This window comes from Mauremys mutica, chromosome 13, assembly GCF_020497125.1.
Source record: "Mauremys mutica isolate MM-2020 ecotype Southern chromosome 13, ASM2049712v1, whole genome shotgun sequence".
NCBI lineage: Eukaryota > Metazoa > Chordata > Testudines > Geoemydidae > Mauremys > Mauremys mutica.
The window spans coordinates 14487190-14515027 of NC_059084.1; the positions used below are offsets into that span (position 1 = coordinate 14487190).

The 27838-nt window shown below is 41.8% G+C and overlaps 1 long non-coding RNA gene across 1 annotated transcript in view; it reads left to right on the forward strand.

Moving 5' to 3' along the window:
* Positions 1-557: 557 nt before the first annotated feature.
* The window catches only part of LOC123348715, a 28975-nt gene continuing 1694 nt past the window's right edge, over positions 558-27838 (forward strand). The window contains exons 1-2 of the long non-coding RNA XR_006573247.1: positions 558-633; positions 10039-10111. This is a non-coding gene — a long non-coding RNA (uncharacterized LOC123348715). The remainder of the gene's footprint in view (positions 634-10038; positions 10112-27838) is intronic.

Genomic DNA, 27838 nt, shown 5'->3' on the forward strand with positions numbered 1-27838 from the left:
CTTAAAGCAAAAATAAAAGTGTGAAGGATGTGGGGGCTGCTTGGTATTAATTTATGAATAGTGTATGTTACCAGGCTATGGGAAATGTTTTCTGTATGACTATGCTGGAATGTTTACCATATGCATATGACGGGGTACTTTAATAGCATGGCTGTTGCGAAACAAATAGGAGGGCAACACAATGGATCAAGATAAACACCTCCTGGTAAACAGTTAAGAGCTATTAGCTGTGAAGATTCTACTTCCAGGTTTCAGCCAGCGATACACAGCAGTTTTGCCAAGGCTGGGAACTGACAGATAAAAAGGACCATAAACAGTTAAAACCACTTTCCTTCCCCAGAGGTAGGGGAGGACAGTTGTCAGGGAGATGTTTAGGAGGAGCAGACAGACAGACAGACAGACAGGCACTTGGGGATCTGAAGAAGCTAGGACTAGGATGGCAAGCCTTAGGTAAGATAGCTATGCATATAGATTGTTCCAGTTAAAAAAAAAACTTTTCTCATATGCTTTTCTGTGTTCCTACTGTTAAGATTAAATACATAATACTTTGTTTTGAAAGCTGATGGTTGCTGGTCGCTCGTGAAGGGAAGACTTGCAGGTGCCATACTAAGCTGAGCCTGCTGCATAATCATGGTAGGTTACATGGGGTGCTGAGGACTAGGCCCCAGTCTGAGAGTAGTTGAATCATAGGATTCCATCCCAGAGAAGATAAGGACACAAGACATGTACCTGAGGGGATGCATGGTTTATTAAGTGATCTGCTCATCTCAAACGATTGATAGCTGAAGCCTGGATCCAGAACTCATTTGGCTCATGGAAGCATAAAATCTGCCTGACATGCTGCTCATAGACTCAAAAACTTTAAGGACAGAAAGGACCATTGTGATCATCTAGTCTGGCCTCCTGTGCATTGGAGCCCACAGAGCCTCAACCACCCACTCCTGTAATAGACCCCTAACCTCTGGCTGAGTTACTAGTTTAAACCTGCAAGTGACCCACGCCCTATGATGCAGAGGAAGGCAGAAAAACCCCAGGGTCTCTGCCAATCTGACACGGGGAAAACTCCTTCTCAACCCCAAATATGGCGCTCAGTTAGACCCACCAGCCAGACACATGAGAAAGGATTCTCTTTAGTATCTGAGAGTCCTCCCCATCTGGTGTTTCAAACGCAGACCAAAGCTTTATGGTGATGATGTGTCTGTCCACCATGTATTCCTATAGTCATAATGACTATCTCCAGAACATAGGCAGAACTGTCATATCTGCACCCTTTGCACCCACTACGTGTATATTTTTTTTAAAAGTGTTACAGTTAAACTAGCTCTTTGTGTGAAAAACCATCAGGAGGACAGACTGGAACCTGCTACTCAAACTCCTGCCAAGACTGGGGAAGCTGGAGTTGTCACTCTCACTTCTTGTTAAGGATGCCATGTCCTTGATGCCTGGTATTTAAAAATTAATTTAAAAAGACCTTTTTAAGACTGTCCAAAGATACATTGACACAGAGCCACTTCCATTTGTCTTTCCTTGGAGAGCCCTTCCCTGCATACTGATACCATTGCACTTTATCCATATAGTGCAAACATTGCAACCATGCTGAGTTTCACTGAACTTAATGGGACTCCACCAGACACAAGGATTCACCTCTATAGGTCTGGCTGAGGGATCAGGGCTCATATTGGGGTTTTTTGGAAAGAAGTCAGGATTCAAATCATCATTTATGGTCCAGAAATTAAAACTAGGTTAACTCCCTAATGAAATCAATCCCAATTCCTTTCTGTTAACAAACCCCACACTGACCTTTTTCTAAACACCACAGTGCCCCTAGTCTCTGTGGTAGGGAGTATTTTTAAAGTGCTACATTTTGAAAATGAATGTCGAGATGTATTCAAGAAATGGTAATTTACCCTCTACAGGCCTGAAGTCTGAAATCTAAACCTACCAGCAGAACTCCTCCATATTACTTTACCAAGATTAGAGTAGACCACTAAGCATATTGAAAAATAAAAACCCTGTCATTCCACCTTCTATGAGCTATTTAAATTATTTAGTGTTATTTAAGGTTACCAATTTTGTGTAGGTAATTGAGTTATGTTGTTATATAATATGAATGAGGCTGTTTAGACTTTGCCTTTTTTATCCAGTTTTCTAATTGTTTGCAATAGTTTTTGCTTTTTTCAATACCTGATCTTAGTCACCTGCTGTTAAATATACTTCTCATTTTGAAATTACAGACCCAGCATCAGCATTATTGCAATTAGTGATTACAAAATATCAAAAGTTTTAGGGATTCAATTCAGAGGAGCATACAAAGATTTGGGATCCAAATTTTCAACATTGCATCATTTTCCTAATTGCTCATATAGTTAACAAAATTGTTCATGCAAATGAGCAGTTCTGTTTGTCTGCACATGACGTTATCGGATCTGTGTGCTCAATCGCAGTAAATTCGCATTTAAATTTGGAACATTACAATATGAGAGTTTTGCTCATGCAATTGCATGCATAATCTTTTTTTTTTAATTAAAAAAAATCTGCCCTCAAGTGCTTTTTTGATGCTCTTTGAAATGTGTATGACAAATATGATTTCTTGACTGAGCTGGAAATGTTATAAGACTAGCCTTTCTCATCATATTTTTTTATGGCTACTGCTGATTTGGGTTCAAAACAAGAGATAAAAACATGCCTGATTCTTTTTATATTTTATTTTATTTTATTAAGTTTACCAAACTTCTTTGAACCTCCAAAAATGTTGGCTTTGCTTTGATTCAATGTCTGTTCAATTCCTGAACCACTTTGCCCATCAAAAATTGCCTTCAAATAGACTATGAACTTATAAAGGAGTAAATGCTTTGGATCCTGGCACTGTATCTGAAAGACCATTTTCTCCCTTGTATGATATGAATGCAGCTGAGATCAGCAAAGGCATTGGAACTATACATCCCTATATTAGAGCTGTGCAAATAACTGGCTTTTCAGTTCTCTGGCAATTCTGAAAAATCAGGGAAGAAATTGTTTTGATTTTGAGCATTTAACTTTGTATCTTTTTAATAAAATTGAAGGACAGTTCAAAACAAAAAGTTGCTTTGAACTGGATAATTAAAATATTTTGTTTCAAAATGTTGAAATGAAAATGTTTTGACTTTTTCAGACTTTCTAGTTTTGGTTTTTGTTATTTTAAGGAAACAACTTGGCAAATCCAACGTAAATTCACAAAATGTTTCTGTCTCTCCAAATCTGCAGTTTTCACTGAGGAAAAAGTTTGGGCCAAAAAATTTCACCCAGCTCTACCCTAGATTTGATATTAGAAAATCTAAAGGCAGAGTGTTTTCAGGGAGGAGGACTCAGTGCTGGAATTGGACTTGGTTTGAGAGAACTTGAATTTGTTATATGTGGTGGTTCTAATCTTTCTATTGAAGTAGCCCACATCACCATAGTACCTAATCTTGCTCTTCTGTCTATGGGTGCAAAGAGGATTAAGTGGGAGGGAGACTATGCAGGGAGAGGGAATCTGTACATGTGAACATTGGTTCAATGTATATTTCAAAGGTATATTTTTAACAGATGTACCTGCTCCTTTAGTAGATGGAGTGGCATATTTTAAATAAACCAGTACAATGAATGAATTTTAAAAAATGCAGAGAGAGGAAAAAAGAAAAATCTTCTCATTGCTGTTCCTAGTCTGTGGCTTGATATAGTACAGAACAATCAGATTTGCCAGGGATCATCATATCGTCCTTCTTCTTTTTTGGTTCTTCAGCAACAAGAATCTATGTTGATTTCCTGGTGTCCTTTTTAGTTATGCTGTATTACTCATAACAGCAGCGCAGTGGTAGCTGCCAATACAAATTTAATCTTTTCTGTTTATTCTGTAGTGTCCTGTCAAAGCAGATAAGTCTGCTTTGCATTAGAGCTCAAAATTTAATTGTGGGAAAATGATGAGTCACTCCAGTTAAGGTAAACCAGTGTCTGTGTCAGAGGGTTTTCTTCTGATGTGCAAAGCAATGAAATGACATCATAACCACAGGCCAAATTCACTGCTACTAACACAGGGAGGTGTAATTTAAACTTTCCTATGCCAGCAAATCCTCTTGTGCCAAGGAAGCGATTCACTCTGGGATCAAATTAGGAGAAACAAAACAAAAAAATAGTAATGCTAGTCTCTCAGGCTTTGCTCACCAACCAACTTCTACCCACTCCACCAAAATAAGAAGTCAAAACAAGATGCCACTCACAATAGATTGTACAAGATATTCCCCATATGATCATCTTACCTCTTTTTTTACCTGTTTTTGCCAGCGATGAAATAGTAAATAACATTGACATTGAGGGATCATTTTTAGGCATCAGGATTAACACCAGTTTTAGAGCAATAGAGGCAGTTCATGTTTCTCGGAGGGTTTGTGGCACTCGAATTAAACCATCTTCAGAAGGTCATCTTTCTGTTTCTCTTTCATCCTTCCCTCATTAGCATTAACCATACCTCCACAAGAGTTCTCCGTGGTTGTACTGGTCCCTGTGCAATAAGCCAATGTCCTCTTCTGGTGCCAGTTTAAAAGCTCAATTCACATTTGCCAAATGTGCCTTTACCCCTTGAAGAGAGAAAACAGAGCAAGACATATATTTAAGAACATGAATGTTAGCCACCAAGGTAACAGAATTTCAGATTGGCTAGGTGCTATATTTTCTGAGGTAAATTCTCCATTCAGCTGTGCTGTTGCAATGACAGTGACTTCAAGAGGGTGCCTCCGTGTAACTACATTGTGAATTAGACCCAAGGGATCAGAACCTTGGACACATTCCACCTATTTCATAAAGTTCTGGCAGCACAAAGCAGCCAGTGACTGGTGCTGCTACTGAGCTCAGGGTTCCCCAGGTGGGGGTAGAGCTGGTGTAGCTGACTTTATGCATCCCTCCCCTTCCCAGTCCCCAGAACAGGAAGCAGTCTAGGAGTTAAAGGAGTGTGACCAGAGAACCATTCTGCTCCACCAGCCTCTGGATGTGGAAATGGCCCCTTGGAGCTCTGGGCAGTTGTGTGTGATTTACAGCAGGCCAGAGACTGCTCTAACTTACACTGAGGGTCAACCTCAGGACAAGGAAACTGGAAAATCATCTTAAAGCCACTTTCTTGCCCTGTCTCCATGAACCTATCTCATCTGCGGCCGAGAAGCTAGCCCATTATCTCCATGCCAGGGCCAGTTTTCTTCACTATTTTTTATTTTTGCTCTTTAAGTGCTTTTCTCACCTTTTCTTTGCATCCTCTCTTCCATGGTGCACATGAAACAGAAGAACAAATCTGACGGCAAAGCAATTTGTCTAGTGAAGAATCTTTTCATATATTTCTGTATCTGTCCCATCTGACATCCGTAGTAGGTCAGAACATGCCCCATGTTTTTGCATTAACAAGAGTCTTGGTTGTAATACCCCTGTGCATGCTTTACAGTCACCTCATTCAAAATAAATCTGTCTTATCAACATTCCATACACCCAGCTGTTCATCTGTTCTCTAGAGAAAGTTCAAAAGCCAATGGCACTTGCTGAAGTCGGTAGGAAGCCCAAGTAAGGAAGCAGAATGCTCTCATCCCAGATGTTCAAGATAATTACCAGACTTGTCTGGTTCTTTTTTTATTTTTTTACAAAACCATGCAAGAATTACCTATTTTTGTGTTTGTTTCAAACTCCAAATTCATAGCAGATTTGTCAGAAGGTTATCTAAGTAGAGAAAGGATGGTCTTGTATTTAAGGGCCTGTTCCCAGCTTTACCACTGACTTTATCTCTCTGTGCTTCAGTTCCACATCTATAAAATGAGGTTTAAAAAATGTAACTTCCTTGTGTCCTCAGATCAATAGTTCCATACGCTTTTAAGAACTTTTCCTGTTGATTTGCAACTCCTAAAGGGTTCGTTATTCCTGGGAAATTCTGTTTAGAGCAATAACTTCTTGGGCCTCTGTGACTATGATAAAGTAGTACCCAAGTGTATGGGAGAAGCCAAGGGATTCCTGACTGGACTTGATTTGAGTGTGACACATGCAAAATTAGTTCTACAGCAAAATTTTCAAAACTGCATAAGTCCCATTTTCAAAAGTTACAGTCACTCAGGAGCCTAAATCTCACTGAAATTCAGTGGAACTTGGCTCCTAAGGTCCATATTGACAAAGGTATTGAGGTGTCTAAATACTTAGGTGAAAATTAAACTTAAGCTCCTAAATTGCTTGGGCACTTTTGCAAATTTTACCCCTAATCATTATATTGTTAAGGAATGCTCTAATGTGGCTGCTGTGGTTGTGTTCATATACAGATTGACTATTGTAAAAATAGAGAGTTCCCCTTACACACCTTTGAAAATTCCAGGCCTAATTTCTATGTGTGGACTCTTGTTACATAAAGTCTGAATCATCGCTTCTTAACACGTGCTACTGTGATGAAGAGTTAATAAGTAAAGGGGTCAGAAAAGGAAGATGTGGTTTGATGGTAACTTCATGGTGGTTTTGCCAAACGCTGAGGATGTTGCTGCTGCTGCTCTTTGTCCATATTGTACAATGGGCTATTCCTATAGAGGACTGAATCCTGACTTCTCTGGGAGTGAGCTTAGCAATGTTTGTTATTATGGCCTTGCTGCATTGTGTGAAAATCATTTTAAAGGTAAGTATCAGAGGGGTAGTCGTGTTAGTCTGGATCTGTAAAAAGCAACAAAGAGTCCTGTGGCACCTTATAGACTAACAGATGTATTGGAGTATTGATCGTGTTGCTGGTGTAGATGCCAACTCTGTCCACATATCTACACCAGCAACACCATCACAGGACCTAACCAGATCAGCTACAACATCACTGGTTCATTCACCTGCACATCCACCAATGTTATATACACCATCTTGTGCCAGAAATGCCCCTCTGTTCTTTTAGCGGTGAACATCAAACAAGGGTTGAAGTGTCATGATTGTCCATCCTTCATTGAAGCTAGTAAAATTGTAGTTGTTAATGTCTGATCTGTTTATGATATGTTAGCATCTCTGATCTTCATCCACATTGCTTTATATTCTGGTAAGATAGCCAACTTTCTGTTTGAAAGACATCCTGTTTCAAGTGTAAAAAAAGTTATCACTGGTGAGATGAAGTAAATGAGTGTCTATAGGATATTCAAATGAAAAAAGAATGCCTCACGTTTTCTTGAGAGACGATAATCTGTTACTAGAGAAAATGCCATAAACTGATCAGGAGGAAGGACTGAAATGAGAAGTCAAAAGCTTTGGTTTAGGCATAGGTTGGACAGATGTAAGTTAGTATAAAGAAGAAATAATGGTATTACATAAATGGTGAAACAACATTTGTTTAATTCATATTTCCTGTAACAGCTTTAGGGTGAAACTCACCCTTGTGAAAGGGTCCTCACAGTCCCGAGGACCTCTGTAACACTTATGCGCTACTCATACTACTTATTAAGTGTGAAATTCACCCCAGTGTGGAGGATAAGCCCAAGATCTATGCACCAACTAAGACCTTTTTTGACTTAACAGGGGACCAAATGGTACACAAGACTGGACTAGTTCTCTGCAGAGAAGTGAATTTGATCCCCACTAAAATCAGTGTGTGCTTATAAGCAGACCTTTGCTAAAAAAAAAAAAACCCTAAAATTCTCTTTCATACATAACCCATAAGAGGGTTATTCTGAAAAAGCTGCTTGACCAACTCCTTAGAACAGAAATTTCAATTCTTAAAAACTATTTTAGAGCCTTAAGCATGGTTTATTTTAGTGATTTGCCATTTGATCAAACAGCCCAGTAATCATGAAATGTAAAAAAGTGTGCAGCTTTTTGGGTGCTTTTTTTGGATGGATTCTTATTTTACTTTTAAACTTTTGAGGAAAATCAGTAAAGGGGATTTTATAAATTGTAATTATGTAATTCAGTGATACTACCCAGACAGATAAAATGTGTAATATTTTGCAGAGACCATAGAACAAGGGGAATATGGTTAGCAGTGTGAAGTGCTTGGACCAAAATGCAAAATTTAAGATATTTTGCATTTTTTTCACAAAGTCTAAAACAGGCTCAAGTTCATGGACAATTTCCCTATGATACCTTAAATTTGTTAACAAAAATGGGTCTGTTTATAAGTTAAGTTGCTCCCGTTTTCCATGCAAATACAGAGCTCAAGATTTTGTATGTTTGTGATGTAAATATAGATTTTCTGTTGAAACTGTAACTAGAATAAAAACTGAGGATATTAGAAACCACAAGAAACAAAAAATTCCATATGAAATTCCATTAAACAGATATTGAAGCTCTAGTTATAACGTGAGTGGTACTGAATCTCTGACAGAACAGCTGAGCACTCCAAAGATATCTTGCAAGCTACAGTTCCATTATAAAACATGCCATGTAACTGCTGGTTGCTTTGGATGCTTTACATCATGTCTGGCAAACTTTAGACATGTGTGCCCAAAGCAGCATGCCAGGTCATTTCTGCTGTCTCTCTGACAACCTAGCTTGTAGTGGTAGCTTTGTCAGTCCCAGGATATTAGAGAGACAAGGTAGGTGAGGTAATTTTTTTTATTGGACCAACTTCTATCGGTGAGAGAGAGAGAAGCTTTTGAAAGTTTGTCTTTTTCACCAATGGAAGTTGGTTCAATAAAAAATATTACCTCACCCACCTTGTCAACTCAGATTATTGACCTGTGGGGCCAGGTCTAGGGGTAGCTGGAAATAAAACATGGCATGTAATTTCCAAATTGGTTTCAGAAGGTGGAGTGAGCACAAAGGAGTGCTTTGGGGTGAACCACCATTAACAAAGAACTTTGGAGTGGGCAGGTCCAGTTTGCATGATGCAACTTTCCAGTTCCCAGTAAGAATGCAATATAGGGTGGAATGATGGAACCCTATAGAAGAGTCTCTAGAAGAGATTATTATGGTTCATAATTAATCATGTTAAAAAGAGTAAATTGATAGTTGCTGTATGCAACATAATTTCTCATGTAAAAGTATACAAACAACGTTTTCCAATGCTGTGAAAGCCAACAGTGATAAATTCACTCAAAGTCTGAATAATCCAAAGTCTTTCAGAGCCTAATTTTTCAAGAGGCTTGTACAAAGGTGTCCCCAAAATTGAGCTCTTCAACCGTGCTCTGAAATTTGCAAGTGCTTGTGTTTGCATGCACAAAAAACTTGCATTTGTGCATGTAAATTAGGTAACTTCACAAGCCAAGAAGACATTAGGAAGCTTGATTTAAAAAATAAAAGATGTTGGAAATCTCTTGTAGGCACAAGGCTGCATGTACTATTCTATGTACAATTTGTCACATGGGCATTCAAATTGGAAGAGTTCACATGCAAGTGTTTTAGACCCACTTGTACATGCACATACCCAGTTGCATGTGCACAAGCAAACATACTGTGAGCATGCAGATGCACGCATATGCACAAAATGCAAAGAGCCCTCTGACTTCTGATTTTAAAAATGGGAGTTAGGTGCACAAATGCCCATTTGAGCAGGCAAAATACCTCTATGGCTCAAATGCATGTTTTTATACACAGAAACGTGTACTGTGGAAATTTCAGTCACAGTTAGTTAAACACTGAATGCAATGATTGAACCTGTTTTTTACCTCACTTATGACTGATTTAATCTAGGGTAATTCTATTAATTTGTTGAGTTGCTCCTAATTTTATATGAATATAAAAAAGATGAGAAATGGGTCTATTAATTTAATATAGCAAAAAGAATAGAAAATAGCAAATTCTAAAAAATCCTTTTTTTCTCATTGGTTACAAAGAGAGAGTCCCGTTGTCTCTCTCACCTTTAAACCACAGTACATCTACAGTTCTTTCTACCTCTTCTCTAACACCCCGACTTTGCTCAAGTGTAAATTAGCAATAACTCTATTGAAATCAGTGGAATTACACCAGTGTAAAACTAGGGTGCATGAGAGCATAATCAAGTCTGCTGCCTCTGATTCTTATGCTATAGCTCTTCTGCGCAGTTACTTTAGTCTTGTTACTTTCTACTCACTAACATGAATTTTGTCTCTGTATCTCCAATAGGCTCTCTTTGTGAATTCTGAAGCTGGAGTCCAGTGAACTTTACCCCAAAGAGACCTTGCTTTTTTACAGTGTGGTAAGTAAAAAGCCTTAAAAATACTTTGTTAAACCTGATGTGCATTTTGGTTTGCCCTGTTATGACTTACAATGAAGTAATACACCATAAATTCACAGCATTTATGTCTATGTGACTGAGGGCAAATGCCAGAATGGACATGCTCATTGGGAAATTCAAGGCACCTGTTCCTTTGGGAAACCTTTTTATCAGTACCTTTGTCAGCTAGTCCTAAATTCATGCAAAATGGAATGAAGGAAGTGCCACACAATATATTTCATGTAACAGGGATCCTGGTGACAAATATGATGCTGCCCGTGCACTGCAACCCTGACTAGTGAGAGAATCATAGAATCATAGGTAGGACTGGAAGGGCTAAGTATTCTCTAGACCATCCCTGACAGGTGTTTGTCTAACCTGCTCTTAAAAATCTTCAATGACGAAGATTCCAGAGCCTCCCTAGGCAATTTATTCCAGTGCTTAACCACCCTGACAGGAAGTTTTTTCTAATGTCCAACCTAAACTCCCATTGCTGCAGTTTAAGCCCACTGCTTCTTGTCCTATTCTGAGAGGTTAAGGAGAACAATTTTTCTCCCTCCTCCTTATAACAACCTTTTATGTACTTGAAAACTGTTATGTCCCCCTTCGGTCTTCTCTTCTCCACACTAAACAAACCCAGTTTTTTCAATCTTACCTCATAGGTCAAGTTTTCTAGACCTCTAATCATTTTTGTTGCTCTTCTCTGGACTTTCTCCAATTTGTGCTCATCTTTCTTGAAGTGTGGTGTCCAGAACTGGACACAATATTCCAATTGAGGCCATATAGAGTGGAAGAATTGCTTCTTGTGTTTTGCTCACAACACTCCTGCTAATACATCCCAGAATTATGTTTTTTTTGTTTTGTTTTTTTGCAGTGTTACACTGTTGACTCATATTTAGCTTGTGATCCACTGTGAACCCCAGATCCCTTTCCACAGTACTCCTTCCTCGGCAGTCATTTTCCATCTTGTATGTGTGCAATTGATTGTTCCTTCCTAAGTGGAGTACTTTGCATTTGTCCTTATTGAATTTCATCCTGTTTACTTCAGACCATTTCTCCAGTTTGTCCAGATCATTTTGAATTTTAATCCTGTCATCCAAAGCACTTACTCCCAACTTGGTATCATCTGCAAATTTTATAAGTGTACTCTCTATACTCTTATTTAAATCATTGATGAAGATATTGAACAGAATTGTACCCAGAACTATCCCTGCTGGACCCCGCTCGTTATGTCCTTCCAGCTTGACTGTGAACCACTGATAACTACTCTCTGGGAACAGTTTTCCAACCAGTTATGTGCCCACCTTGTAGTAGCTCCATCTAGGTTGCATTTCCCTAATTTGTTCATGAGAAGGTCATGTGAAACAGTATCAAAAGCCTTATTAAAGGCAAGATATACCATGTCTGCCACTTCCTTATATAGTGTTGATGCAAACATTTCACAGTGACATGAATCATCAGTGTGTCACCTCTTCGCATATGATACCTTGCATGACCCATTTTAAATACAGATTATGAAGTTTGCCAGAATTGGGGTATACTGGGCTGGTCAGGCCAGCTGAAACTCACTGCTACATACCAGGGAGTCCCTTGCCATCTTGGGGTCACACCTCCCCACTTGAAAAACTGCCAGAGGGTTAGCCACTGAAATCAGTAGGTCAGAATTCTCTTCTCTGAACAAGGCATCTCCCACCATGTTTTCTTTTGCCTTTATGTGGAAAAAGCCTTCGTTGTCTGTTCATAGTCTCCAAGACATAGTATCCATAATTTCACCTACAAATATTTCATAGTGACATTAATGACCAGTGTCTTATTAGATTTTAAATATACAACATCACCTTTTAAATAAATACCATGACATCAGTGTGCGAGGTGTCATGAGTATGTCAGACCCTGTCAGACCAATAGGCCTTTTTGTCAGAGCCTGAAAGTGTTAATTTGGGCTGATCTATACCAGGTTAATGCTATGGACTTTGTTGCAGTCTTTTATGATTTACAGTCTTTGTTGCAGTGTAACTGAGATCAAAATATAGCCCTGAGTGCATAGGAGTAACACTGTTAGTCTCAGCTGGACTGGAGGGATGCTCGTGGCATGGCTCGTAAGGGTACCTCCTGTCAGTCAAGTCACAGGGCAGATGTCCCTTATGAAGGCATTGGGTCACCCTTTCCCCTGTATTCTGAACCTGATTGAAAAGGCAAAAATGAGAATTAGGAAAGAAAAATGAAATATCAGGAAAACAGAGGCAAAATAAGGGGATTAAAAAGAAAAATTAAAAGGGAGAATGGAAGAAAGTGCAGCTCACAACCAGTCACATCAGGTTTAGCATATAGTCAGGTGGTTATCTCAGCTTTGAACCGGACACCAAATTGCACAGATATATTCCAGTGGTCATACCCTGGTTCATTCTCTCAAGGATTGTGCATGACGTCTCCAAAAAAATGCCACGTTTCTGACAGCCTTGGGGAGTGAGAGTTCCAAGACTTCTCAGTGTCCCAAGGCTAAACTGAGGAAAGGCCATAATATAAAGCTGTGTCAAATATGACTAAAAAAATGAACAGCTGCATTCAGATAGCACCTTTCATGAACTATGGTAAATTAGTGAAGTAAAGTGCAGCCAGCAAAATCTTGAATGGAATACTGTTCCCCTGTGGACAGCCTGGACATGCTTCCAATGTGTCCATCCCTACAAATTCTTCTTCTTCAATATTTCTATTGTGGTAGTGCCCAGGGGTCTGAACTGGGGATCATGGCCCTAGTGTGCTAGAGGCTGTTTACAAACATATGAAGGCAGAATCCTTGCCATGAAAAACAAAGAGAACCCAGGTCTCCTAATTCTTAGTACACCACCCTATTCTTCACTGGACCATGATGCTTCCCTATGTCTGAGTGCAGGCCCCATATTGAGAGGTGCCGAACATTTTTATTTCCCACAGACTTCAAGAGTAATAAGTTCAATTCTCAGTTCTGACCTTGAGCAAGTCACTCAGGCCTAAATTTTCAAGTGACCATTAATATGGCGTACCTCCGTTTTTGGGCACCCAACTTGAGATGCCATTCCTAGGGACAGTTTTTCAGAGGAGCTCAGTTACAATTCCTAGTGAAGTCAGTGGGAGCTATGGTTGCTCAATGCCTCTGAAAACCAGGCCACAGGTGTTTTAAGTTGGCCACCCTAAAAACTGAGGTACCAAAAAGTTAATAGATAATTTTGAAACGTTAAACTAAGGGTAATAGGGCTTTGTAAATCACTGTAACATCTGTGGATGACAAGTACTATATAGGTGCTAATATTGCTGTTGGCACTTTCCTGGACGGTGCATCTCCAGAATGAATTTCAAATAATTTCCATGAAGCAAAATTTATACCCAGGTCTCAGAGGTGAACCCACTTGACCAGAGCCTCCAATTTGGGATGTTATGAGTTCAAAAGCAGTGTGCACATTCCCAAATATCTCTCTCTCTCTTTAATGCTTATTCAAATTAAAAGCATGACCTGCCACGTTACATTACATTAAAACATGATGTAACTTCTTAATTTTTTTAAACCATTTGTTTTAATTTATGGTGTTGCATTATGCCACAAAAAGCTTTTGTTTTCCCCTGAGTAACTATAAATTTTGACAGTGACTGTTTATCCAGAATCTTTGGCAGACCGAAACAGAGCAAGCATTGGCAAAAAGCAGATATTTAACAGTTCCTGACTAACAGCTTATGAATCACCAAGCTTGAGTCCTGGCATGCATGTCCCTGCAGGTACCCTACAGAAATCACCCATCTTCCTTTCATCTCACACTAATGGGTAGCTGACTGACTCAGAACTACTAAAAACTTGGCCTGTTTTACCCTTTCAGTTCAGTTGTGTTCTTGGAGGAAAGTACTGTCTGGGCAAATGATATTGGAAGAATATTCTGGGAGCAAGAAAGTCCAATAGAGGCTTGATCCTGAAAGGAGCTGAGCACCAGTAACTCCCCCGACTCACTACCACATGGAGAAAGGTTTAAAACATAATAGTACACCTCTACCCCGATATAACGCTGTCCTCGGGAGCCAAAAAATCTTACCGCGTTATAGGTGAAACTGTGTTATATCGAACTTGCTTTGATCCACCAGAGTGCGCAGCCCAGCCCCTCGGAGCACTGCTTTACCGGATTAATTTCTAATTCATGTTATATCAGGTCGCGTTATATCGGGGTAGAGGTGTACTCAGTATTTATACAGCTCTTTCCATCCATAGCTCTCAAAGTACTTTTGCACGGGTAAGGAATCTGAAGCACAGAGAGGTAAAGTAAGTTGCTCAAGGTTATGCAACAGGTCAGTGATAGAACCAGGAATGAAACCCAGGTGTTCTAACTCCCAGTCTAGTCCTCTCTGTTGAGCCACACTGTCTCTCAGATGATCTTTCCCACAGGTGGGTTGATTGGTTCGTTATTTTAACATTCTGGGTGTTCAAGTTGTCACAGTACAAGAACAATTATATTTTGGTTGAGGATGGATCTCACACACCCTACTCCCATGTATCGTGCTTGTTCATGTGACAACTCCACTACACTTAATGGAGCTACTCATGTGAATAAGGTTTGCAGGCCCTTGATTTTTAAACAACTGCTTTACAGGGTGGACTGTGTTCCATAAATCCATAGCACAGGAGTATGGTCCTATTGGTTTAGTTGGGCCATAATCCTCTACTGAGACTTGCACTTATTTCTCACACAATTGATAAAAGTCGTAACGCTGTCACTCTCTGGTATATTAGCTGTGCTCAACTTTTATCGCTTCCTACTCCCATAATCCATAGTGCACACACGGAGTATAAAGCCTTCCTAAAATCATGGCCTCTTAGCTAAAAGCTTTTTTTCTGAGAGACAGTCGGTGGTGAATTATATTGTGGACCACAAATAGCAAATGTTCTTGGGCTGCAGTCTCCAAAATAGATCTATTTTAGTTGGATAACCTTTTTTTGAAGGGGTACTTCCAAGACACCCATATTTATGGGCTCACTGATATACCAAACCACCTAACAGGGAGTAAAAGCTACTTGAAATCTACAATGCAAACTTCCCATGTGTTTTTTTCCCCCATGTCTTTTTTCATCACATATGAACTGCTGGTTGTCACAGTTCAGGACAAATGTACCCAGATTCCCCTTCTGTGGTCCACCAATGGCACCCACTCTAGGCACCTGGCTACTTAGTCATCATCTCTCTTGGGCAGAGACTGGGGATCTCTCCCTCTTGGCCTAGGTTTTTCCAGGTTGCAATGTTCTCTGCCTATAATGTGATAGCCAGACTGCCTAAACAGACCAGCATTGCACTTTGCTTTCTTTCCAGAGCTATTGAATAGCATTATTGCCAGCAGTCACAAATTACCACAAAGCTCTTTATAGGCAAGAATATTTATTCTTAAGGCAAAAGCATTACAGAGAAAAAATAAAAAATACAAGCTTCTGTATGCATGCTAAAAGCTTACCAGAGGTCACCCATTAGTCTAAGCAGGCCTCAGTAAACCAAAATCATTCCAACCCTTCCCAGAAAGGACTGGGGCCTCCCTTGGACAGAAGGTTCTGTCCTTTTTTGTCTGTTGGTCTCTGGAGAATCCAGTTTGAGCTAGTATACATGAGCCTTTCCAGGTGGTGGTTACTTCTCTGGAGGTGTTACAACCTGAGTGAATTTTTTAACCCTCCCCTGACACACAGTTCCTGGAGCAGCTATGGTCACCCTCCCCCATGGAATTACATGCAATCCCAGGCCCAAAATGATACATAAACTTAATACGGTAAGATCTCTCATAGATATTGCAGGAGATTGCCATATCTACACATTGTTTATAAAGGATACCGCTGGCTATAAAGTATAGAGCAGGGGTCTCAAACTCAAATGACCCCGAGGGCCGCATGAGGACTAGTGCATTGGCCCGAGGGCCGCATCACTGACACGCCCCCTTGCTGCCCCTGGCCCCACCCCCAATCCACCCCTTCCATGAGGCCCCGCCCCTGCCCTGTCTCTTCTCCACCTCCTCCCCTAAGCGCGCGGCTCCCCGCTCCTCCCCCCTCCCTCCTGGAAAGTGCTAAGCGCCACCAACAGCTGTTTGGTGGCTTGGCGGCGGGTCCCGGAACAGAAGGGGCCCCCCACCGCCGAAGACCGGGCTGCGCTTCGGTGGCGGCGGGTCCCTCTTTTCCCCACCCCGGCCGGTCCCGCTTCCCACCCCGGCCCCGGCCGGTCCCGCTTCCCTCCCCCGGCCCAGCCCGGCCCCGGCGGGTCTCGCTTCCCTCCCCCAACCTCCGGCCCGGCCCCGGCGGGTCCCGCTTCCCTTCCCCCCCCCCGGCCCGGCCCCGGCGGGTCCCGCTTCCCTTCCCCCGGCCCGGCCCCGGCGGGTCCCGCTTCCCTCCCCCACCCCCCGGCCCGGCCTGGCCCGGCGGGTCTCGCTTCCCTTCCCCCCCCCACGGCCTGGCCCCGGCCCCGGCGGCTCCCACTTCCCACCCAGGCCCCGGCCCGGCCCCGGCGGCTCCCGCTTCCCCCCCCCCCTTACCCGAGCGCGTCTCCGGCGAGGCCTGAGCTTCGTCCCGCTCAGAGCCGCGTGGTGAGGGGGCGGGGCTGTGAGCTCCACGCCGAGCGCAGCGCTCAGCCCAGAGCTCCCAGCCCCGCCCCCTCCCCACGCGGCTCGGATCGGGGCGGGGCTCAGGCGCTCGGACGGAGACGCGCTCGGGTAAGGGGGGGGGGGAAGCGGGAGCCGCCGGGGCCGGCTCAGGCGGCTCGGGTAAGGGGGGGGGGGAAAGCGGGAGCCGCCGGGGCCGGCTCAGGCGCTCGGACGGAGCTCCAGGAGAGGGGCGGAGGCGGGAGCCTCCGCTTTTCTCTTGGGGGCCCGGGGCAAATTGCCCCCTTTGCCCCCCCCTCTGGGCGGCCCTGGGGAGCTCCGCGGGCCGCAGGGAAGAGCTCCGCGGGCCGCATGTTTGAGACCCCTGGTATAGAGTCTGTCCTATCTCGGGGACTCTCTTTCTGCCCCACCATCCCCACGAACATGATACAGTTCTGTGGTGATCTGGAAGCCTACTTTCATCGTCTCCAACTCAAGGAATATTTTCAGCACACCTCTGAACAGTGTACTGATCCACAGGAACCCTCCTACCAACACTACAAGAAGAAGAACTCTGCATGGACTCCTCCTGATGGTCAAAATGACAGACTGGACCTCTACATAGAGTGCTTCCGCAGATATGCACAGGCTGGAATTGTGAACAAACAGCATCACTTGCCCCATAACCTCAGCCGTACAGAACGCAATGCCATCCACAGCCTCAGAAACAACTCTGACATTATAATCAAAGGGGCTGACAAAGGAGGTTCTGTAGTCATAATGAACAGGTTGGATTATGAACAAGAGGCTGCCGGGTAACTCTCCAACACCACATTCTACAGGCCACTATCCTCTTTTCCCACTGAGGAATACCAAAATAAACTACACCATCTGCTCAACTCCCGACTACAGCATAGGAACAAATGTACACAGACACACCCCCAGAGTCCCGACCAGGGGTATTCTATCTGCTACCCAAGATCCATAAACCTGGAAACCCTGGACACCCCATCATCTCAGGCATCGGCACTCTTACAGCATGATTATCTGGCTATTTGGACTCTCTCCCCAGACCCTACGCTACCAGCACTCCCAGCTATCTTCGAGACACCACCGACTTCCTGAGGAAACTACAATGCATTGGTGATCTTCCTGAAAACACCATCCGGCCACCATTGACGTAGAAGTGCTTTACACCAATATTCCACATGACAATGGACTACAAGCTGTCAGGAATGGTATCCCCGATGAGGCCACAGCGCATCTGGTGGCTGAGCTTTGTGACTTTGTCCTCACCCACAACCATTTCAGATTTGGGGACAACTTATACCTTCAAGTCAGTGCCACTGCTGTGGGTACCCGCATGGCCCCACAGTATGCCAACATTTTTATGGCTGACTTAGAACACCGCTTCCTCAGCTCTCGTCCCCTAGTGCCCCTCCTCTACTTGCACTACATTGATGACATCTTCATTATATGGACCCACGGAAAGGAGGCCCTTGAAGAATTCCACCTGGATTTCAACAATTTCCACCCCACCATCAACCTCAGCCTGGACCAGTCCACACAAGAGATCCACTTCCTGTACAATACAGTGCAAATAAGTGATGGTCAGATAAACACCACCCTATACCGGAAACCTACTGACCACTATACTTACCTACATGCCTCCAGCTTCCATCCAGGACACATCACACGATCCACCGTCTACAGCCAAGCCCTAAGATACAACCGAATTTGCTCCAATCCCTCAGACAGAGACAAACACCTACAAGATCTTTATCAAGCATTCTTAAAACTACAGTGCCCCCTGGGGAAGTGAGGAAACAGATTGACAGAGTGAGATGGGTACCCAGAAATCACCTACTACAGGACAGGCCCAACAAGGAAAATAACAGAACACCAATCGTCATCATGTACAGCCCCCAGCTAAAACCTCTGCAGCGCATTATCAACGATCGGCAATCTATCCTGGAAAACAATCCCTCTCTCTCACAGACCTTGGGAGGCAGGCCAGTCCTCACTTACAGACAACCCCCCAACCTGAAGCAAATACTCACCAGCAACTACACACCACAACACAGAAAAACCAACCCAGGAATCAATCCCTGTAGCAAACCTCATTGCCTACTCTGTCCCCATATCTACTCTAGCAACACCATCAGAGGACCCAACCACATCAGCCACACCATCAAGGGCTCATTCACCTGCACCTCTACTAATGTTACATATGCCATCATGTGCCAACAATGCCCCTCTGCCATGTACATTGGCCAAACTACACAGTCCCTACGTAAAAAAATAAATGGACACAAATTGGGCATCAGGAATGGTAACATACAAAAGCCAGTAGGTGAACACTTCAACCTCCCTGGACATTCTATAACAGATTTAGAAGTAATTATTCTTGAACAAAAAAACTTCAGAAACAGACTTCAAAGAGAAACAGCAGAACTAAAATTTATTTGCAAATTTAGCACCATTAATTTGGGTTTGAAAAGGGACTGGGAGTGTCTAGCTCATTACAAAAGCAGCTTTGCCTCTCCTGGAATTGACACCTCCTCATTTATTACTGGGAGTGGACTACATCCACCCTGATTGAATTGGCCCTGTCAACACCGGTTCTCCACTTGTGAGGTACTCCCTTCTCTTGTCCCTGCATCTGTAACTTTCACTCCATGCGTCTGAAGAAGTGAGGTTTTTTACCCACGAAAGCTTATGCCCAAATAAATCTGTTAGTCTTTAAGGTGCCACCAGACTCCTTGTTGTTTTTGCTGGCTATAAAGTACTCCCTACTGTTTGTCCATTATGTAATGAGCTCCTCTTATATTAAGAGAAGACAGAGAACATGAATGCAAGGAGTATAGGCTGCAGGTGAAAATCTGTTGGAAAAATCAGAGATTAGTCCAAAAACTGTCATGCAACTCTGGTTCTTCATCTTATGTTATTGTTTAAATTCATTTTACAATGAAGCAATACAATACTTTTTAAAGACCCAGACGCCAAGACTCCTGGAGAGCAAGGACATAGATTCAAAGTTGAATAACTTACAGAATAATTATTTAAATAGATTCAAGCATGAAGCTCTTTAGGTCCCTAAATTTAGTATTCCTTTGAAAAAACAAACAAACAAGACCCTTACAATAAAAACTAACTCCCACTCCTCATTGTATTCAAGTTTTCCATTTGTCTCATTTAAAAAATGTTATGTGCTAGCAATTTATTAAAAATTCTCCACTGGTATTTCAGCCTCACATTCATTTGTGGGCATACTACTCTCAGACTCATTGAATGTGTCATAGGGAATGATTCTGAAAACACACCCCCTCAAAATTTGGAATTCCATCACATTATGTATTTAATGTAAACAACTGGGCATCCAGCCCTCTGAGCTTCACATACAAATTTAAGTTTTCAGTGTGTAAAATGGGAACATACAAAATGCACATACAGAAGTAGGATAAGAAAAGTTTGAGGCTGGATGAAAATAAGAACATAAGAACGCCCTTACTGGGTCAGACCAAAAGTCCATCTAGCCCAGTATTCTGACTTCAGACAGTGGCCAATGGCAGGTGCCCCACAGGGAATACACAGAACAGGTAATCATCAAGTGATCCATGCCCAGTCCTGCTCCATTTGAAATCAGGGGGAAATTCCCATTTCATTGGTGTATCAATGGGCCCTAATTTATACAATCTACCAATTATGGGGTGACACAAGGATTTTGTGTTACTGTAACTCCTCAAAGTGAAAAGCCGTGCAGGTTCAACAGTCCCTCAAGACAGAGTGTGTGGCACACCATATCCACTGTCATTTGCAAAAATACCAGTTTCTTAGAGCACTCTTTCTGAAATAAGTCTGCGAGGACATCAGCATTTTTGGCACTGAACTTACAATTTTAGGAATACTGCCTTCTACAACCTAATATCATTGAAAGAAGTGACGTCACATCAGATGGGTAATGGAGAAAGCAAAGGTCAATATTTTTAAAGGCATTCATTAATTTTGGCTGCCTGAATTGCTGAGTGTCTTTCTTGAGATATCTAGATCTGATTTTTCAGAAGCACTGAGCGCACACGCCCCCCCCCCCGCCCGCAACTCTCAAATGATGTCACAAGGTTCCATCATACAAAACAAAAGCTGGCACTCACCTTACCAAGCACAGGTGGAAAATCGTGCCTTTCAACAGAACTGCTACCTGGCTATCCAGTAACAGCCTCAAGTCTAATAATCTCCCTAAATTTCAAACTTAAATCTCAAACAATGGATGCACATCATCAATTAATGGTGCTGTTATCATTCTAGACAACTCTTCTGGGTGCCTCTCCCCCATCAACATTATCTGTCTCATGCAGATTGAGCCTCAGTCTGCTGAAAACAAAACCTCTCAATTGTTTTAATGAAATAGAATTGGATCAAACCATCTTTCTTTTGATCAGATTTTTGGTTCAGCACACGCCCTGGACTTCAGAAACTTTCCCATTGAAACTATCACTAGAATCGATATGCCCCTGTGAAATGTTTCAGCTTCAACCAAAAAAGCATATTTGGATGAAAACACAATTAATTATAAATGTGCTGAACGGCTCTACACTGTAATTCGATCCATTCCTACTAATTCAACCTATGCAATACCACCTTAGGGTCATCAAAAGTAACTTTACTGTTTTGATAAAATCAGCCTGGGCTTGTCCTCTTGTCCATAGCCAGGGACAGCTCAATGGCCAATGCCACTTAGCCCAATAACTCTTCCGGATGAAGGTTCCAAGTTGGGCAGCTGCTCCAGGGCTGCAGACTGTATAGTTTGTACCTTTTTAATAGTGGGTTTCTAACGCAGTCACAGCAGGCTCCATTGAAACCCCAGACAGCCATAGCAGACCACTGACGGTTACTTCCATAAGTGCTCTTAATTAATGAACACATGGGCTGCTAAGGTAAGTTAGAGGGCCCCACCAAATATATTGACATAGAGCTGACACTGCACCTAAATTCTCAGAGTGGCATTCCAGCATGTCCCAAAAATGCACATATAAGGCCCCATTCTGCCACCCTTGCCCATATTGAGTACCACCTCACTCTTCAAATTATAATGGGGATAATGATACTTACCTCCTTTGTAAAGTGCTTGGCAATCTACCCATGGAAAGTGCTATATAAGAACAAGATATTATCACCTACCTGTTTTTCAGGTGCAGTCTGGCAGCTGTCTAAGTCCTTTCATTTGTGCTCAAAAAATTAGAGGCCATTTTTCTTAGAAAACACATCATATTGTTTTCTCCAGCTCAGTTTGTCTCATATCCACCTTGCTGTGTTATTTCTATAAACCCATGCCTTACTGCATATGTTTTGCTCTGCTTTCTAATAACCTAAAATGCACTATTGTTAGACATTCCGATGTAACTAGAGAAGGCTCAAAATTGCTACATTTAGATTCAGATCTAGATTTTGATTCCCCAAAGTTCAGGATCTTTCATTCCTATATTAGATAGAGGGGCTATCTATGAAATTCAAATCTCCAGTTTTTGAATGCCAGCATGGTTCAGGGGTATACAGATCCTGGATTTCAGTTCAGGACCCTCTCTAATTTTAACTCTTGTTCACACCCAGTGCAGTTAGATGTATTGAATTAATTGGCTCTCCATTAACAAAAAGGCTCTCTTCTTCGCCACGTTTTACTTGTTCATGGTTAACCACGTGTTCCTTACCTTTATATCAAGTTTAAAAGCAAAGTACATTCAGTAATTTAGAATAAAAATGTGCAATGAGATATCAGACTGGGTGATGTTATGAGAAGGAACAGTGTACAGTATGCTTTATGTGCTTTTAGCTGTTCCACCCTACACTGCAACATGTGCACCCACTCTTGTAACCTTTAATGTTGTGCAAAGATGATCTGTCATTTCTAAAAAAAAATATTGAAGCAGCTTTGAATCCTTACTGCCCTCTAGAGAAATTCTGGTAGAAAAGCTCAAACTCACAGAGTCAGCAAAATAAAAAACTGCAACACCAAACTAAACGTCACTGTTGTATACCAACCACATACAGTGTCAGTTGCAAAATCCATAGAAGCACGGAACATCTAGAAGAGCCTTGTTCAGTGTCAGTGAAGTGATCAAACTCGTACAGACTCCAGTTCAGTGTTTTTAAGCACTATACCAGAGTTAGTAAAAATAGCTTTGTAAAACCACTAGTTTTTACTTTACAAGTGTTTCAATGTGAACAAGAGAAACTGCATTATTTTTGTAGCCAAATGATGAACTCAAAAGTTGCCTTTCATTTCATCCCAAAAACATGAGGCCCACATTTTTCAGAACTGCATGCATGCAACTGTGTGTACACAAGTTCATGTGCTTTTGTATGTGTAAATTTGCATTTGCAATTACTAAGTTGTGCATGCTATTATGGTAAGTGTGGATGAAATTCAGCCTTGTGCAGAGGGTATGCCCAAGGCTGTAGTCATATTTAAGTGTTGCACAGGGCTCGAGCTGGCCCTCTGCCCAGCAGTGAATTTCACTTTCTGTATGTAAGTGATCTGTCAGACAGGTAATGAACTATTTGCATGCACAGTTACTACAATTGCAAGGGCAATTCGAGTGGTTTATTGTGAAATTCCCATGTTTGCACATTTTTACAGACAGCTGTGTGTGTATAATTCTAAAAATCTAGCTTGAAGAATCTAAGGTAAAAAATGAAAAATGGGTTGTCTTTTTACAATCATGTGGAAATGTGATTTAATATGTTAACGCTTTTGTTGTGCCAGCAGAGACAATATTAGCAGTGTCAGCAATGAATGATAGTAAAGCAGGGATGAGTATTTGCTTCTAAAATATATTCTGTAGAACTGGACCCATTGTTTTACATGCATAATATCAAGAACAGTATAAACATTTTAAAAACTCTATACACGTCTACTCCGATATAACGTTCCCCTCAGGAGCCAAAAAATCTTACTGTGTGATAGGTGAAACCGCGTTATATCAAACTTGCTTTGATCCGCCAGAGTGCGCAGCCCTGCCCCCCCAGAGCGCTGCTTTACCGTGTTATATCCGAATTCATGTTATATCGGGTCGCGTTATATCGGGGTAGAGGTGTAGTTTAAAATAAATTGTCCACATCCTACCATCACATATTTAAGAAACTGAGAGGGTTTGTTTTATTGCCCAATCATCTTTACAAGGTCAACACATGCCTAATAGAGTTTGCTGTGTACCAGACAGATCCTGTTAAACATGGCAGAGTAACAGATGATAGTACAGGATAGTGGAAGCAGTTTTGACTGTCCTCTAAAGGCATGTGTGTCATGAGAAAAATCCTGAATTCCTGAGGGATACCAGATAGATGCAAGAGGGTTATAAATGGTTAGTTCAGGACTCCATCCCCCTATTCATTTTGACAGAAATTTTCATATCCAGAGCACAGATGAAAATTTCATATTGTATATTCAGTTCTTCAGACTAGCCAGTTAGGATAGATGTAACAAATACAACCAACACGCAGTCTCAACACAGAGATGGAGGCGTACAGTCTACCAATGAAACACACTACAGTGAATGCTTATTTGGAAACAAAAAGTCACTCAGTGTATGACTAACCAACTGCTCTGCCTTGCAGCTGATCTATCAAAGGATAAACATAAATAATGAATGGACGGGAGGATTTTGTAATTTCTTCTGTATTTAGGGACAAAGCTTAAAAGATTTAGAGGTTCAGTTTGACTAACACTCAACTCTGAATGTGTCTCTTATCCAGACCTCTTCAACCAGATTTTTGTAGCTGTGCGTGTATCCATGCATCTTATTTGTGTTTATTAGTAGATACCACAGAAGCACAGGTAACCACATTTGCATAGGCAATTGAATAGATGCAAAAGTCATCGAAATCTGGCCCAAGCTTGAGTAAGTAGAACCAGGCTGAAGGCACCCCAAAAAAGCTTCTTTCTTTGTTATTAAAGTATTATTTGTATTACAGTACCACCTAGAGGCCTCAATGTGCTAGGTGCTGTACAAACACTTAGTAAGAGACAGTCTCTGCCCCAGAGGCCTTACAATCTAAATAGAAAAGAGAGGTACAAAGAATGAAGAAACTTGCTCATTGTCTCACAGCAAGGTAGTTTTAAAGCTCAAATTGAACACGGGACACCTGAATCCTAATCTAGTGCCATCTGCAGTGGAATTCCCTACCACCCCATGTTCTCTATTTCTTGCAAAGTTTTGTTTGTCACGTCTGTTTTCAGTCTCACTTTGAGCCATGAAGCAGAACAAAAATTTAAAACAGTTGAGGGGAAAGTTATTTAAACTTTTTTGATCCTCAAAAAATGGTTCAGCACAGTTTGGAGCAAAGTTTCAAGTGGAATCTTATTTTATCCAAACCTGCTCTGCCATATATGTCTAGTTCTTATCAACCAGATCAATTCTGTTAATTTTCCATCTCTTGCTGTTTTTCTCTCTCTTCCTCTGTCCTGGAGTCAAACCTGCCATTGAAAGAACTGAGAGTTTTGCCCAGGTATGGTCTGCAGGATCAGAATATACATGCAACTGCCACTATCATTTGCTCCGTTCTCTCTAAATGGAGGTTTGTCAGTCCTCTGACTAGTAAATTTCATTCCTGTTTATAGCATTTCTGGTGCTTAAACATTGGTTCTGGAAATCTCCTGTGTGAGGAAATGTTTCTCCATGTCATAGTGATGACCCACCAGTAAGTAGTGGGGTGCTGATTAGTTAAGTACATAGTCTACCCACAGATCAGCAAGTATCCCTTTTCCAAGGAGCGTAAAATTTCATGGGGGTAACTATGATAGTGTAACACTTTGGGGGTTTATCCAGACCACTAAGAGGTTTTCTCACCACCTATCTGCAGCTCTGGGTGCTTCTGTGCTGTGACACCAGCAGCCTGCTCACAGCACAATGGTCTCACCCTGGTTTCCACCAGCCCAGTTATTCCTTTATTTTGCTTAAAACCATTTCTGACTTTCATGCCTCATTACTTGTATCCATTTAAAATCTATCTCTTTGTAGTTAATAAACTTGTTTTAGCTAATCCATTGTGGTTAAACTGAAGTGTCTGGGTACCTCCATTTGGGATATCAAAACTTGTGCATGTTATTTCCATTGACGAAATAAGGGACCAATATAAATTTGAATTGTCCTGGGGGCAAAATCTGGGACTGGGAGTGTGTTGGGGTCAGCCTGCAGTATAATTCAGGTTGGTAAGAACCTGGGTGTGGCTGGCAGGCTGCAACACACACAAAGACATAAATCGGAGTGGCCTGCATGCTGGAGGCTTTGTGTGATCAATCAGCAGTAAGCATTGTAAAGGACACCCCAGGTTAAAGGGCAGCGGTGATACACTACTCATTAATCTGGATTGTACCCTGGGTATGCCACAGACTTGTTTGACTTTTTTTAAAATGCAAGTCAGTTTATCGTGGGTCTGTCATATTTTCCTAGCAACTTTATAGTGTTAGTAATTTCCTTTTGTAACCTGGTTAATAGCAGAAGCAACAGTTCTTGTCTCTCTGACGGCAGAATCCCACATTCTGGCAAATCAAACAACCTTTCTGTGGTGAATTTCATCATTCTAACAGTGGCAGCCTGTCCTCCTCATATGAATGCCTGTATTATTCTTGGAGATGTACTGGACTAAACCGGAGATTATTTTGGAGTAGGGCCAACAAAGAACATCTTTTCTTCACAAGTGTCAACTGCATTGTTTAAAACAACTTAATATCTTTTGACTCTATGTTCTTGCACAGAAATTTAACAGGCTGTTAATATCAAACCTCTTTTTGCCTCTAACCATTATTGTAATTCTGTCCTCTAGCTCTTTTTCCTCTACTAAGCTATCAAAAAACACCTTCCTAATCAACAGTATACACGATTGGATAATAGATGGCACCAGAGTGAATACAAGGCTGTACTGTAATTCACTCTAGGGCTCAGCCTAAACCTCAAGATCATCTTTATGAGCAATGGCACAACCTAGACAGTGAATGCAGTTTATTCACTCTGGGAAAATTCTGTTTCGTTTTTTAATATAAATATATTTATGTGCATCTGTTTCTGTGTGAAAAATAATAATTTATTTCATTCTAATTTTCTTTCATTTGCATCTGTCCTGGTGTCTGATGATTCCGAGATGTATTACCCCAGGAGCAATGCAGGAAAACAATTGTGCCTTTGAGAGGCACAATTTTCTCCCTGCTTCTCCCTTTGTGTAGGGCAATAATAATTTACTGATGGCCTGTATCGGCAAATTACAACCTGGGCAGGTAGTCATACCTATGCTTAAGGTTTACCAACACTTTCCATTATAAGATCATGTTTTCAGTTGCTTATAATTTTGCCAAAATTAAATTTTTGGGCTGAAATTTTTCACACTGAGTGTCTGCATGAAGATGATTTTTTTAAATGGTTCAGCTGTTTCAGTGTTGACTTCAGTGGAGTTACTTGTGGAGCAAGGCACTATTCAGTGTGAGTAAAGATAATAGAACCTGGCCCAAGGTATGGGTATAGATCAGGGATCGGCAACCTTTGGCATGCGGCCCTTCAGGGAAATCTGCTGGCAGGCCTGGACAGTTTCACCGTTCCAGGCCAATGGGGGTTGAGGGAAGCGGCGTGGGCCGAGGGATGTGCTGGCCCCTACTTCCAGCAGCCCCATTGGCCTGGAACAGTGAACCGCAGCCAGTGGGAGCTGCAATTGGCTGAACCTGTGGATGCTGCAGGTAAACAAACCGGCCCAGCCTGCCAGCGGATTTCCCTGATGGGCCGCATGCCAAAGATTGCTGATCCCTGGTATAGATAGAGATCTCTCTACAGATAGCTAGACATTGTGTACAAAGTTTTTATCTTTTAAACATCCAAATACCTAATTGTTCCTGAAAATCAGGTACTTAGAAGTGTCAGAAACTGAAACCCACAAACTGTGGGCAAAAGACTTTACCCAGAATTATTAGTGCCTGCAGTTTGTAGGTACAAAGAAAAACCTGTTCATTTGTTATCATCATTATATAAGATTTTTTGAGTTCTCAACAGGGGGTCATGACCATGTGACCTTCCCCTATTGCTAAACAAGAGGAGAATCAGCAGTAGATCTCTGCTAAAAGGGAGGTGGGTCTCAGGGTGGTCCTGATAGAGGAAAAAATGG